A 15,768-nucleotide genomic window follows, 5' to 3' on the forward strand; every position below is an offset into this window, starting at 1 on the left:
AATTATTTCTGCATATTTTATAGCCATCATAAAAATATGCCATATTTTTTTTCTTTTGTCTATTAAGCCAGAGCAAGAGTTTTATAATATGAGACATTTTTACATTTTGTGTGTCAGATCGTGGCAGGATTTTCATTTAAGGAGTCTCTCTACTCAATATTTTTTTCATTTAGCTACAGCTAAAACTGCTACTGGGCAGAGAAAAAAAGATCAAATCTATGATGTTATATTTATTTATTTATTTTATTTTTTATTTTATTAAATTTTTATACCGCCCTTCTCCCGAAGGATTCAGGGCGGTGTACAGCCAAAATAAAATACAGAATATATACAATTAAAAGAATTTAAAATGAACTATTACTAAACGGCCGATAATTTAAAAAATTTAAAAATTTAAAATATTACTAAAACCCCAATTTAAAATCAAACTATTTATGCCAGTCCTGCTTGAATGAATAAATATGTTTTTAGCTCACGACGAAAGGTCCGAAGATCAGGCACTTGACGAAGCCAGGGGAGTTCGTTCCAGAGCGTCGGTGCTCCCACAGAGAAGGCCCTACTCCTGGGGCCGCCAGCCGACATTGTTTGGTGGACGGCACCCTGAGAAGGCCCTCTGTGAGAGCGTCTGGTCGATGGGAGGCATAAGGTAACAGCAGGCGGTAAGTACTTGGGTCCTAAGCCATGGAGCGCTTTAAAGGTAGTAACCAGGATCTTGAAGCGCACCCGAAAGACTACAGGAAGCCAGTGCAGACTACGGAGCAGTGGTGTTACGTGGGAGCCACGAGCGGCTCCCATTACCACTCACGCAGCTGCATTCTGGACTAACTGCAGCCTCCGGTGCACCTCAAGGGCAGCCCCATGTAGAGAGCATTGCAATAATCCAGCCGAGACGTAACCAGAGCGTGAGTGACCGTGCATAAGGCATCCCGGTCAAGGAAGGACGCAACTGGCGGACCTAGCGAACTTGGTAAAAGGCCCTCCTGGTGACGGCCGCCAGATGTTCATCAAAGGACAGCCGACCATCCAGGAGGACGCCCAAGTTGCGAACCACCTCCTTTGGGGCCACTAACTCGCCCCCAACAGTCAGCTGCGGGTGCAGCTGACTATACCGGGGTGCCGGCATCCACAGCCACTCCGTCTTGGAGGGATTGAGCTTGAGTCTGTTTCTCCCCATCCAGACCCGTACGGCTTCCAGGCACCGGGACAGCACTTCGACCGCTTTGTTGGGGTGGTCCGGGGTGGAAAAGTTCAGCTGAGTATCATCAGCGTACAGATGATAACTCACCCCGAAACCACTGATGACCTCACCCAGCGGCTTCATGTAGATGTTGAACAGGGTAGGTGAGAGAATCGACCCCTGAGGTGCCCCACAAGTGAGGCACCTCGAGGACGACCTCTGCCCCCCTGTCAACACTGTCTGCGACCGGTCGGAGAGATAGGAGGAGAACCACCGATAAACGGTGCCTCCCACTCCCAATCCCTCCAACCGGCGCAGCAGGATACCATGGTCGATGGTATCAAAAGCCGCTGAGAGATCTAATAGGACCAAGGCAGAGGAACAACCCCTGTCCCTGGCCCTCCAGAGGTCATCCACCAACGTGACCAAAGCCGTCTCCGTGCTGTAACCGGGTCGGAAGCCGGACTGGAACGGGTCTAGATAGACAGCTTCCTCCAGGTGCCGGGGAAGCTGCCATGCAACCACACTCTCTACAACCTTCGCTAAGCGAAGGTTGGAGACTGGACGATAATTTCCCAAAATAGCTGGGTCCAGGGAAGGCTTCTTCAGGAGAGGTCTCACCACCGCCTCCTTCAAGGCGGTGGGGAAAACCCCTTCAACCAAAGAAGCATTTATAATCCCCTGGAGCCAGCCTCGTGTCACTTCCTGAGCAGCCAGTACTAACCAGGAAGGACACGGGTCCAGTAAACACGTAGTTGCATGCAACCTCCCCAGCAACCTGTCCATGTCCTCGAGAGCCACAGAGTCAAACTCATCCCAAATAACCTCAACAAGACGAGTCTCTGCCACCTCGGCTGAATCATCGCAATCATGGTCCAAGCCATCACGAAGCTGAACGATTTTATCGTATAGATAACCGTTAAACTCCTCGGCTCGTCCCTGCAGGGGGTCATCCCGTCCCTCCTGTTGAAGGAGGGAACGGGTCACTCGAAACAGGGCGGCCGGGCGGTTATCTGCCGATGCAATGAGGGTGGAAACGTAGGAACGCTTCGCCTCCCTCATTGCCACTAGGTAGGTCCTAGTAAAGGACCTCACTAGTGTCCGATCAGCCTCGGAACGACTGGACCTCCAAACACTCTCTAGGCGTCTTCTCCGGCGTTTCATCTCTCTCAGCTCCCCGGAGAACCAGGGAGCCAATTGAGATCTACGCCGGGTCAGAGGCCGCAAAGGCACGACACGGTCCAAAGCCCCAGCCGCGGCCCGTTCCCAAGCCGCAACCAGTTCTTCAGTCGTGCCGTGGGTAAGATCCTCAGGAAACGGCCCAAGCTCCGTCAGGAACCTCTCCGGGTCCATCAGGCGCCTGGGACGGAACCAACGCATCGGCTCCGTCTCCCTGCGGTGGTGAGCAGTGGTTCGAAAGTCTAGGCAACGGAGAAAATGATCTGACCATGACAATGGTTCTTTCACTATATCTCCTAAATCCAGATCCTTTACCCACTGACCAGAGATAAAAATCAAGTCTAGCACGCCTCCCCCAATGTATGTAGGGCCATCAGTTACTTGAATCAGGTCCAAGGCTGTCATGGAGGCCTGGAACTCCTGAACCACCGTTGATGACAAGCCGGCCGATGGCAAGTTGAAATCTCCCAAGACCAAAAGTGTGGGAATCTCAACCGCCACACCAGCAAGCACCTCTAGTAGTTCAGGTAGGGCTGTAGTCACGCAGCAAGGAGCCAGGTACGTGATCAACAACCCCATCTGATTTCGATGGCCCCACTTCACAAAGAGGGATTCACAGCCAGCTATCTGAGGAACAGTGGACTCCCTTGGCTCTAGACTTTCTCTAATCACAACCGCCACCCCCCCATCCCTACCCTGGGCCCTCGGCTGATGGAATGCATAGAAACCCGGAGGGCACAGTTCGACCAGGGGTACACCCCCTTCTGTGCCCAGCCAGGTCTCCGTAATGCCCATAAAGTCCACGGACTCCCTCTGAATCAGATCACAAATCAGGGGAGCCTTATTAACCACGGACCGGGCATTGCAGAGCATCAGCCGTAGACCCAAGCTCTGAGGATCTTGACCATCCGGGGAACGAGTGAGGACTGGGGGGCCGGAGCACGTGATCGCCTTTAGACATCGGCCACGTGCTCCCAATGAACGATACGGCCCCTTGCCTCCGCCATATCTGCCCCTCCCACTTACCTTATAGATGGAATGATACTCTTTGCTCTGTTCAGACCCCTCCCCCCCGTCTTCGGACCAGCTAAAATAGTGTCGTGAGCACGCGCTAGGACTGGACATACCCTCCCCGACGGGTTTCCCCCAACACCCGCCCTTACCTTCCCCCCCTTTAAAAATTCCCTCTCTAAAAATCCCCAAAGGCTCTTTCTCTTCGCATGCCACCTCTGTGGGTCCCAAAACCCGTCATTGAGGCCGGCCCTTGATAACAAGGTGGGCCATTCCTGCTTTTTTCTAACTAAAAGGAGACTTGGCACCTGCAGGAGCTAACATAGTCTTTTACTTTACTCAGTCTTATAAACAACCTGTTAAAGGAGTTGTACTGGTCAAATATAGTTAATCATAAAAGTAATACTGTCCCAAAGTTTCAAAATTCTCCAGTCTTTCTTCCCTTCAAAAAGAAGCTTTAATTTTTTTTAATTGTTCTAATGCATTAGCCCCATCTCTGTCTCTGCAACCTCCCCAATTGCCCACTTCTGCATCTGTAAAAATACAGTCAGAACAATTAATCAGTGGAACAACTTGCCTCCAGAAGTTGTGAATGCTCCAACACTGGAAGTTTTTAAGAAGATGTTGGATAACCATTTTTCTGAAGTGGTGTAGGGTTTCCTACCTAGGCAGGAGGTTGGACTGGAAGACCTCCAAGGTCCCTTCCAACTCTGTTATTCTATTCTATTCATAATTAATCACTACATAAAGGAAGACCCCTTTACCACCAACACATAGAAAAGGGCTGCCATATTTCTCAGTTCCTCTTGCATCAAGTTCTTTAGAAAAATAAAGAGTGTAAAAAGATTCTTTTTTTTCTTAGAACAGAAGTGCTATTCCCTTGAACTTCCTTATCTGCTATTAAATATTTATACAGGGCTTTCCTTCTGAGTGGGTGATCAGGAGATAGATGACTTATTTTCTCAGATATTTTCGGCTTGTTGATTAGCCAGGCAGAAGGAGAATATTCCGCTAAATATACTGCATAAACATGGACAAACAAGTTCATAATAATTTTTTTCCCTGCCATTCTTGTTACATTAGGAAGAAAAGTCCATCTATTGCATTGTATACTTCTCCTTTATTTTAGCAGAGCAGTGGTATAAGCAGATCAGTTACATTACATCCATCAATCATTTTAAGTTGCTTGAGTAAAATTTCCTTAGTAGAATAATACGGAATGCAATATGTTCACTAGTTTGAAAGCCAACCTATATAAAAGTTTTGAATTATCCTTTGGAGGCTCTTAATCTTAAGAAAATATGGAGGGACATGGAACATTTGAAAAAAATAAGACATGCCTCTTATTTCTGCCAAATAGACGTGACAGTAGAAAAGGATCATAATAGCAGAGATTCCTTAGGAAATTTGTTTAATACAAAAGCTATGAAGAATATTAAATTTTGAACATAAAAATCAACTGATATTGTGGAATAATTTTCCATGCTCAATTTTGTTTAATATTTTCCTCCAGTGTCTTATCTGAATCTGCATTTACTGTAACACAGATCTACTGAACAAATTGGTTAGTATTAATATGGTTTTTCTATTTTATGGGGTTTTTTTAACCAATTTTTTTACTTATGGAAAACTTTAATTTTGCACATTGGTAAAAATATCGAACATAATTTTAGTGTCATTTCCTAATTTTTTTAATATTGATTTTTAATAACATTTTCCAAATTGCTGATCTACTGCAAGCATCTTCTGTTACAACATATTATTTCCATCTATATATTAACATTCTTCATCAACATTCTGAAAAATAACATTTGACAGTTCCTATTTGATTTTCACGCTTACGAATCAAGAACTGTTTACATGGAGAATTATTAATTGGTTCTTTTATAGGGGCAGGGGAATGGCAAAATCTTTGTCCCAGGGCAGGGATTTCCAATTATTTTAAACTGTTATTTAAACTGTTAGTTAAAAATAAAACTTTCTGGACCCCTCATCAAGAGACAAATTTTTAGAAAAAGAAGATTGATTGTGTTTAAGTGAACATTTCCTTCCTTTAGTCTATCATGGAACACAATCAAGTTCTCCTGGAGCTCTCAAGTTCAAATCATTGTCTAAAATCTTGTTCTAGGGGATAAAATTGAGTCTATCCCAGAAAAGAATAGGCGACTATGTAATGAAGCAAAATATGATTAATAAGAGTATCCTGTCCCTTATTTTAAAACGTGTGTGAAATGCAAAATTTGCTGCCCTTTTGCCTACGCACAAGTTGTTTAGATTATAGTATAAAGATCAAAGTATACGTTTACTCAAGATGAGAAGTAGTATTTTACCATTAATAGAGATTCTTAAAGAGTAAGCAAATGGGATATATACAGCTATACTCCCCCCACCCCAAAAAAAGTATTTGCATTGCATCAGGGGGGAAAAAATCAATTGCTAGATATTATCTAAAAAAACTGTAACTTTCGAGTTCTTCAGAATCATCATTGCTGCTATGAACAAATGATTAAAAGCTGATGGGAATAAAAAATGTACCTGTTGTATATTAGAAAGCTTGATACCTTTTAGATGCATTGGACTTTTCCATAATTCCAAACTGAGCAAAGCTGTAGCAATTATGGAAGCTCAAATCTAATACATCTAGAAGCCTAGCTTTAGAGTATGTTCTCTGCACTGCACTAAACTTCCAAAGATGATGAGATACTGACTTTAGTTTATTGTAACTATCTACCAAATTGCATATTGCTGCTTTTCATGTTCATTAAACTATCTTCACATTGCTTCACATTTGCATAATCAATATTTGCCGACATTTGTAATGCATTTCGTCTATCATAGTTTGGAAACATCAGAATTAAAAATATTAAAGTTTTATATTTATATAGTATCTCTAAGGAGATACTTATTCTGTTTTTATTGATTTTTAATAACATTTTCCAAATTGCTGATCTACTGCAAGCATCTTCTGTTACAACATATTATTTCCATCTATATATTAACATTCTTCATCAACATTCTGAAAAATAACATTTGGCAGTTCCTATTTGATTTTCACGCTTACGAATCAAGAACTGTTTACATGGAGAATTATTAATTGGTTCTTTTATAGGGGCAGGGGAATGGCAAAATCTTTGTCCCAGGGCAGGGATTTCCAATTATTTTCAAATTATCAAAACTATTAGTTAAAAATAAAACTTTCTGGACCCCTCATCAAGAGACAAATTTTTAGAAAAAGAAGATTGATTGTGTTTAAGTGAACATTTCCTTCCTTTAGTCTATCATGGAACACAATCAAGTTCTCCTGGAGCTCTCAAGTTCAAATCATTGTCTAAAATCTTGTTCTAGGGGATAAAATTGAGTCTATCCCAGAAAAGAATAGGCGACTATGTAATGAAGCAAAATATGATTAATAAGAGTATCCTGTCCCTTATTTTAAAACGTGTGTGAAATGCAAAATTTGCTGTCCTTTTGCCTACGCACAAGTTGTTTAGATTATAGTATAAAGATCAAAGTATACGTTTACTCAAGATGAGAAGTAGTATTTTACCATTAATAGAGATTCTTAAAGAGTAAGCAAATTGGATATATATAGCTATACTCCCTCCACCCCAAAAAAAGTATTTGCATTGCATCAGGGGGGGAAAAATCAATTGCTAGATATTATCTAAAAAAACTGTAACTTTCGAGTTCTTCAGAATCATCATTGCTGCTATGAACAAATGATTAAAAGCTGATGGGAATAAAAAATGTACCTGTTGTATATTAGAAAGCTTGATACCTTTTAGATGCATTGGACTTTTCCATAATTCCAAACTGAGCAAAGCTGTAGCAATTATGGAAGCTCAAATCTAATACATCTAGAAGCCTAGCTTTAGAGTATGTTCTCTGCACTGCACTAAACTTCCAAAGATGATGAGATACTGACTTTAGTTTATTGTAACTATCTACCAAATTGCATATTGCTGCTTTTCATGTTCATTAAACTATCTTCACATTGCTTCACATTTGCATAATCAATATTTGCCGACATTTGTAATGCATTTCGTCTATCATAGTTTGGAAACATCAGAATTAAAAATATTAAAGTTTTATATTTATATAGTATCTCTAAGGAGATACTTATTCTGTTTTTATTGATTTTTTTACCCGTTTCAATTATTAGCTGCCCAAAGTTATGTATATAAGATGGGGCAATTAAATAAATAAATAAATAAATAAATAAATAAATAAATAAATATTTAGTGTGTCATCCTTGTTTTGGACATCATTCTGAACTCAGTAAATGAATCATGCTTGCTCTGCAAACCTGGGAAAAACTGGAATGGAATAATTTTAAATAAGTAATGTATTAGCATGAAACCATATAGTGTAAAATGTAAAATATTATACTGAGAGCAGAAAACAATTTATTTCTGTGCGTTCAAATCACTTTTTTTTTCATAGCCAAAGAGTACAATTTCTTCTACATATGCAGATGACTTTTTAACAAATATCAGTAGTGTAGAGTTATTATTTTCGTTTTCTTAAAATTACCTTTTTTGGATATTATCATAATTCAAATTATGGACGTGTGTGTGTGTGTGTGTGTGTGTGTGTGTGTGTGTGTGTTTATATCCCACTCTGGCTATGTTCCGTGGGTCTATTGTTCACATTCAAATGACTAGAAATATCTCTATTCATTTTTTCCTTTCTTTCTATTGTTTTTAGGAAAGAGAACCACTCTATGCCCAGATCAACAGACCTAAGACCTAAGAAATAGCATTGACCCACACTCGTGGCACTTCAAGTCTCAAATGAAAACACCAGTCTTGACAGGCCTTTGGCTCCTACTACTCTTACTAATATTATTCAGTTATCTCAGCTAATCAAGGATAATCATATCACTGGATTAATTCAGCAAACAAGATGTTTTGCCAACTCTGTTTGGCAGAATATTGCTTTTTTTGTTTTTTCCCTTATTTTTCAAAATCCTACTTTCGTAGGTGGGGAAATGTCATCTGCATTCCTACAACTTTGAACTATCCAAACACCTTTTCTTCTTGTTACTTTTTGTTGTTTCTAGGACTCCATATAATGAAAGTAGGTGATCCAAATCTATTAGATGACAACTCGTTGTTTTTATAATACAGAAACACATCCTGGTCACCAGTTATTGAGCGACACAACTGCACATTTGAAGATATGGTAACTTTTTTATGGCCATCACAAACTGATCCTTCTGTATTTTCACCCAGTATACCAGCCTACAACAACATATATGAAGGAAGTATTCAAGTATTTCATTCCCCCCCCCGCCCCTGCCATTACTTAAAAACTGGTGACAGACATTAGCAGCAGAATGCCTCCTGTGAAAATAATTCTTAACTTGAAGTCATGGAATCCCATTCCACCAATCATCAGTTTTGATTGAAAATGTTGCCAAATGGACCTTTTAATTTTCAATACATCAAAGAAGAGATGAAATGCTGCTTTTTCTGTTTTGAATACTACTGCTATGAGTAGAGAAGGACATCAGATCTTTTGATGGAAAAACAAACTGTGCGTTATTTCCTAGGGAACTCTTAAAACAAAGATCAGTAAAGGATATTTTTTATTTCTTTGATACCTTGCTGCTGTGATGCTATGCAGACAAGTGTTTTTTTCTTCTCTCTGTGCCATTTTTGAAGAGAAAAAAAACTGTTTGCCAAATACTTCTACATCTGGATTTGATTGGGTTGGACTTTAATAATAACAGGATGGAGATGGCATGAATTTTGAAATAATGAACTTATTCTGCGATCAAATGGTTCATCTTTATCACTTTTTGTACATCGGAAAAATTCAAATGGGATTTTTATTTTATAACTTGAAATTTAAAAATAAAAATCTTAACTGTTAAAACTCTTTCAGTGTTTAAGGGGAAATGGCTTTAAAGAGTCCGAATGAAAATTGCCAGGTTTTCTTTTGTTTTGTAAATATAAATGTTAGGAGGTTTGTTTTGTTTTTTTTCACCATGACATCACACTGTAGGGAGGTAGTAAATGATGGTGTTTCGGAAGCGTGGAAACCCCCATTTTGTGGTTCTTGTATCACGTTTGTTTTGTTCTGTTTTCACATGCTTATAGTTAGTGGGATAAAGCTGAAGTGCATTTCCCAACTACAATTTTGTTGCCTGAAACTAGCTAGGTTGATGGAGAACCAATAATCATACAATCTTGCTTTTATAATGCAACTCTTATCACATACTTTACATTTTTGGGAGAAAAATCACATTTCATACCCATTTCCTAATTTAATAAAAGCTGTTTACACACCACAAGAAGCAAGTTTTTTAAAACTGTTTTTTTTAATATATTTATGTAAGAAAAGTGCAGTGTTTGGTTTCTATTCTTCGCACATGATTTGCATAAAGAATCTATATATTTTTGCCCTACAGAGAATTGTTATACAGGTCAAATATGTTTTCCTGATGTTCCTATGCAGATTACAATATATTGAACTTTAGTGGTTTAGCACTAAAAAAGAAGAGTTAAATAATTCAAATGATGACTTGTTTCAAGGATTATGCAGATTTTGTTTTTAAAATCAAAATACCAATATGCTTGTGTTTTCTCCTTTGATTATATAAGCCTGGAGTTATATTTCATGCATTTGAATTATTAAAGCATTTTACAAGAGTAGATGAAAACCGGTGATTTGGTGATACTGAAACTGAACTTGATATTTCCAGTTGGTTTTTTTCAACATAGGTACTGAATCAAAATGTGTGTGAAACAGTCAGTTGAACTATAGGCTTTAATATCGGTGCAGATCTAATGTACTTTTCCAGTCATTTCCTCTCTGTACTTTTTTAGTGTGCAACCTTGTTTCAATAAAAGACTCCATGTGGATTTTACAGAACAAATGATTGGTGATGTGAAAAAGGAACAAAAGAGAAGTTGAGTCCAATTAAAGCAGAAAGTAGTTGTGCCCAAAATAAAAATTAACATTTTTTGTTAAAGTCAACTTGTTTTTCCTCATTTCCCCTTTCCCCAGCCTGTTTTTATCCAACCCACAAATCAATTTATTTTAACTTGATCATTATATATTTGTGAAAGGTGAAGATGGCCTGGGCCTGCACAAGCCTTTTCCCAGCCCAAAATATTCATCCATGTTGTGGTCGTTGTCAGCATCTGTCGCAAATGTGCATCAAAAGAAAAATGCAAAAAAGCTATCTCTTTTTGTAACATATAAATGTTAACTTTGTTTTTTAACTACGCAAAAGGATGACATCATTCAAAAGGACATTAATGTATTGTATAGTCAATAGTGAAATCTTGCTAAACTAAGTTTTTATTAAAACACAAACATACAGAATTTGAAATATTCATAGATATTGTAGCATGGTGCGGAATAACAGCCAGTTCATTGATGATGGTTGTTATTGGATTCCAATAACAAATAATATATATGAGAAAGAGAATTACAACTGGTATTAAGAGATCATAAAGAAATTTGCTCTATACGAACTGCAAGTCTTTTCTTGAAATAAGACAACCCATGCTTAACTCATCCATCATTAGATTATTCCTTTCTACCATAATCTAGAAAAAAAACAATACAGAAGTCTGCACTATACAAGTATTGTAGATAGGAAATATATCTACAGGAATCCATTCATCACTAGCACTAAGCTTGTCACTTTAAACTTTAAACCAGGGAATACATCCCATCCTGTCCTGTTTCCAATCGTTTCTTGATTCTTACGTTATTAATGTACTTTGATTCATTGTTGTCATTCAATTGTCTAATGAAATCTATGATTGAATCATGTACTGGGCACCTTCTTGGCAAAGATGTTTACTTTCTACTTTGATTTGTTTGATTTTGCGTTCTCACATGTTTATTTTTTAATAGAAGAAAGATGAAAATGACTGTTTTGCAGTACATTTCTAGATCTACTTTAACTTTACCTCAGAGGAAAACCATTTGTTAACATCTGTTGAACATCTTCTTTCCCCTTATGTATAATGCATTCATCAGAAGAAATTTTTAGAGATTTTCCATTGATTTCTGTAAGACACCATGTAGTACTGTTGCAAATAAAAATGTTTAAAATCACGTTTATTCCTTTCTCTTATTCTTACGAAAGTTGACTATAATAGAAGAATGCAAAGCTGGGCATCTCTGTTTCATTCTCTGGTGAGAAACAGAGAGAGAAAGAAACAGAGATAGATGATATGGGTGGAAAGAGAGAGAGATTGAACATTTTGATAAGGCAAATGTTCATCACAAGTCAACTTGAGTTTGATATTGCAACAGAATTCTCTTTATTAGCTCAGCCATTTATTGCTAGTTCCAGGTCCTTCTTGGATAGTTAAAGGTGCCTGAGAGATTATTTGAAATTGGGTTGATGCGGTTGTGTCCATTTTTGGAATGAAGGAAGTCCCTTCCTCCCTGGAAAAAGGTTTGGTATATCCTCTCTCAAGAAACCACAGTTGGACATAATAGATAAGTATCTTACTGGATACATATCAAGGCTGGATAAGTATTGTCCAGCCTTGTCTTCTTAACCACTTCTAGATCTTAGTAAGGCATGGAGAATTTTACCTTTGCAGTAAAGAACATTTAGAAGAAATAGCATTTAACCACCTAAACAGTTTCAATTTCAACAGTTCACTGAAGGCTTCAACAGTATCACTGACAAGATAACCTCAAAGGTATTCAGGAAACCATCTGCGTTCATTAGATGTTTGAGTTGGACCATATTAAGTGACAGAAAAATGTATCAGTCATTAATAAACAATCATGATGGTTTTCATATACTTCATGAAAATTCAATTCGATAATCAACTTTTATTTTCTGTTTAAACCATGAATTGAAATAAAATCAGCGACTCAGCAGAGTTATTCTAAGAATAGTGACATGATTTGAATATGGTGGTCAGAAGTTATGGTCCTTTTAATTAGTGCTGAGTGAGATTAGTACCGATTTTTTATTTCTGTAAAGCTATACCTTTGGTGAAAGTGAAGTTTTGTTCCCTTTGTTTGCAAGATGAAGTGTGTGAAAACGAGATTATATACATCATATGACTTTTCTATCTTTCCACGAGACAGTGAGAAATAAGGCAAGATATCCTATAGTGATTTGCTGATTAGTGGAGACTTTTATCTGTGTTCTTGTGAAAATCTCCTGCTGGACAAAAGGTTATCAGACTCATTAATGAAACACATATCTGGCAATTAGGTTTCCTTCAGTTCCAAATAGTCTTATCTCCATGGTAATGTTTGCCTTGCAGTCCATCTATCAAGTGCAAAATAGTTTTATCCGCAAACTGAAACAAATGGGTTCAAAAGGATGTCTTTTGGGCGCATTAGCAGTGGATCTTCTCTTATATTAAATTAAGCCAATAACAGATCGCTTTGTGATCCTAAAAATGAGGGCAGATTTGGTTAAGGGGCGAAAGGAGTATAGAATTTGCAGAGAGTTGAAAAGTACAATTCTGATTCTTACGTTATATAGCCATAAAGAAATAGTAATTCAGGCCACCGGATGCCATCTAATTCACCAAAGCAAGAATGTCATCCAATTTGAAGCAATTTGAATGGCCTTGAACCTTCAGTGGGTGTCAGCCAAGGGGTCCTTGAGCAGAATGCAGCTTGGAAGCCATGGGCCAGAGGCTCTCCTTGGACATGCTGATAAGAAGCTTTGGTCAGCCAGTGCTGAAGGAATAGGGTGAAATAACATCATCAGCTTAAGTCTATGTATGTGATCTGTTCAATCCAGTCACCACTATCTTATGTTCAAATCATGGGTGTGAATCAGTAATAATACAACCACTTGTTACTCTTTTGTGATATTGCTGCATTAGAACATATCAAATACTAACATCCCAGTTTCTGGGAAAATGTGCTCTCGAAATATGCTTTGGAATTTCTATCTCATTCATGGAATTTTGTTTAGCAATTCTTTTCTCTGAGCTTATTGTTCCAAAGGGATGGGTATTACAGTTTTGTACTATACATCTCAGCATAAGTGTCCCTGGGTGCCCATGCCTTCTGATACAAAAAAAGGAATTTCTTTCCTCCTGATGTTTTGGTTTGGCAGTTCTGTAGCCAATATAGTTGAACAACCGTTTTTTAAATAATTGCCATTGGTTGACAAGCCTGAAATTCCATTTCATAGCTTCCTCAGTTCCCTTAACCAAATGTAGCTACATTTAGTTAAGCTGCTCTGTATTTATGAAACTTTTGGGTTTTTTTTTTTGTTTTGGGAAAAATACTTTTACTATATTAAATAGGTGCATTGCATAGAAACATGAATCAGCATTTTGGCTATTGCAGCTATTCAGTGTTAGTTTACATTTAATATACATTCAGGACAGTAAAATATTCTATACACATAAAAAAATATGTATATTTTAAATATAAGGTGCTGATTTGCTACAACCCAAGCTCATTCTGTCGTTAAGCTCAGCCCTGGGTATCTTGTTACCTGTATCTATATTCTCAACTATTAATGTGTGCATTTGACAGGGAGATCCACAGACATTTCATTAAATATTTATCCTTGCAGTAATGATTAATAGTGAAAATATTCACATCAGAAGTTAAGCCATAATCAGAAAAATCTTTGTTACTTCTAGAACATGGGAGTGGAAAAAGACAAGCTCTTAGAAAGTCCAAAATAACTTATTTAATTATTAGTCTTCCTTAGAACAGACATGAAGGGGAAAAGGTTAGCATCAGACCATCAGGTGATATACCAATTGACAGGTTTTCTTGAAGGCTTTTCATAATGGACTGGCAGATGTGACACATGTTCTAGCTTAATTGGTTAACAATCTATTTATTTTTGTAGGGGAGCAAAAGGCAGTGATTTATTTTTCAACTTTGTACCTGTGTGAAATAATTTTAAGTTGGATGCAGTTCTGTACTATAAATATGAGCAAAATGTATTGGTGGAGGAAGGAGCAAAGAGATATCCTTGTCCTTATTTAAGAAATACTTTCTTGTATATTGTGAAAAATAGTGATTGGTATTGTTATTTTAAATAAACTACTTTGCTTTTTCACCATCAGATAGTTTTACATCTTAATGGAATCAATGACTGGACCATTCACACAAAAAAAACAGGAATGTTCAATATATTCCAAACTCAAATTATTCCAAGTATACAAAACAAATTGCATGGTGTTCTATATCGGAATATATATTCAGTGTTGGTACCCCTAAATGTTGATGTCCCAGGCCAGTATTACTCATTCTTAATCTACTCTATTTATATCTATACTTTTTATGTTAGGCATTTAAATACATTTTATTGATGTGTTTAGTATCCATAGGTTTCATTAACCTCTCAAAAGAGTCCATGAAACCAAAAAGTCAAGAACCCCTTCCTTGCTGAATATCCAACTGATTTCTCCATCCACAAAATTGGTGGAGAATTTTGAAATCCCATTTCTTCTGAAATATACTGCATTTATGGAAAGTTCTCACTCGGGATGCCTGCTATATCTATTCAAAGGAAAATTCAAATGAAAGGAGTTGTGTTCAGTCATATAAAAGTAGCATTTTGCTTCCACAATAATTATCAAGATACTTAGGGGCAATCCATAAGCAACACATGAGTTCAATAGTATTCTTCCAGCCATGATTCCTAGTAAATAATATCAAATATACTGCTGCTGTTACTGGAGATCAGATGCATAGAGATATATAGACATACATAAAATCTGTCACAAATAATGCCTTTACCACTATAAATTTTAAAAGTAACCACGTGGGTGGATTTCATCATTTAAACTGGACTTAATGGGTTCCCCACCAATTCAGATTCATTAAATGATCTGTGATTATAACATTCTGCAAAAAGGAAGGGAAGGGAAGGGAAGGGAAGGGAAGGGAAGAGAGGAAGGATCTTCTGTCCAATACATTGTTTGGAAATGCATCCATCAGCTGAGATATGTCTGTCGAAGTGAATTTCCTCCAAAAAGCAAATTGTTTTCAATGTGATGGTTTTCCTGTATTTCTTCAGATGTAGTAAGCATTTTGTAAATAATCAACCTTCTAGTAACCATGTTCTTGGAGCACTAATAAAGTGTTTCCTTCTTTTAATTGCACATCTGCTTTGATGAAGATACTGGTAAACAGCTTTTAGTTGAAGTGAATCATATCTACAAGATCATCTGGTCCACATATTTGAACATTTCTCACAGAATTCTAGAAGGCTAATCAGACAGGGATTATTGTTACAAAAGTCTATTGATTCTTCTTTAGCACAGTTAGCCCTTTATACTTCATAATCTTGTATTAAATAATGTACAAGGATTAATGTTGATTAATTGTGAATTCATATGGATTAAAAGATTGCAACTCTTTAGTTCCTCTGCAAAGCACATTTTTTTTTAAGAAACATTTTTAAATGTGCTGTAAAACACATT

General features: G+C 37.6%; 1 protein-coding gene across 1 annotated transcript in view; it reads left to right on the plus strand.

Annotated features, from left to right (window-relative positions):
- Positions 1 to 11,395, plus strand: part of DAB1 (DAB adaptor protein 1) — a 291,295-nt gene extending 279,900 nt beyond the window's left edge. Inside the window, exons 18-19 of the mRNA XM_058177854.1 lie at positions 4,881 to 4,931; positions 8,075 to 11,395. The gene's annotated coding sequence lies outside the window, so the exon portion shown is untranslated. The remainder of the gene's footprint in view (positions 1 to 4,880; positions 4,932 to 8,074) is intronic.
- The last annotated feature ends 4,373 nt before the right edge of the window (positions 11,396 to 15,768 follow it).

This window comes from Ahaetulla prasina, chromosome 3 (genome assembly GCF_028640845.1).
Source record: "Ahaetulla prasina isolate Xishuangbanna chromosome 3, ASM2864084v1, whole genome shotgun sequence".
In the NCBI taxonomy this organism is placed as follows: domain Eukaryota; kingdom Metazoa; phylum Chordata; class Lepidosauria; order Squamata; family Colubridae; genus Ahaetulla; species Ahaetulla prasina.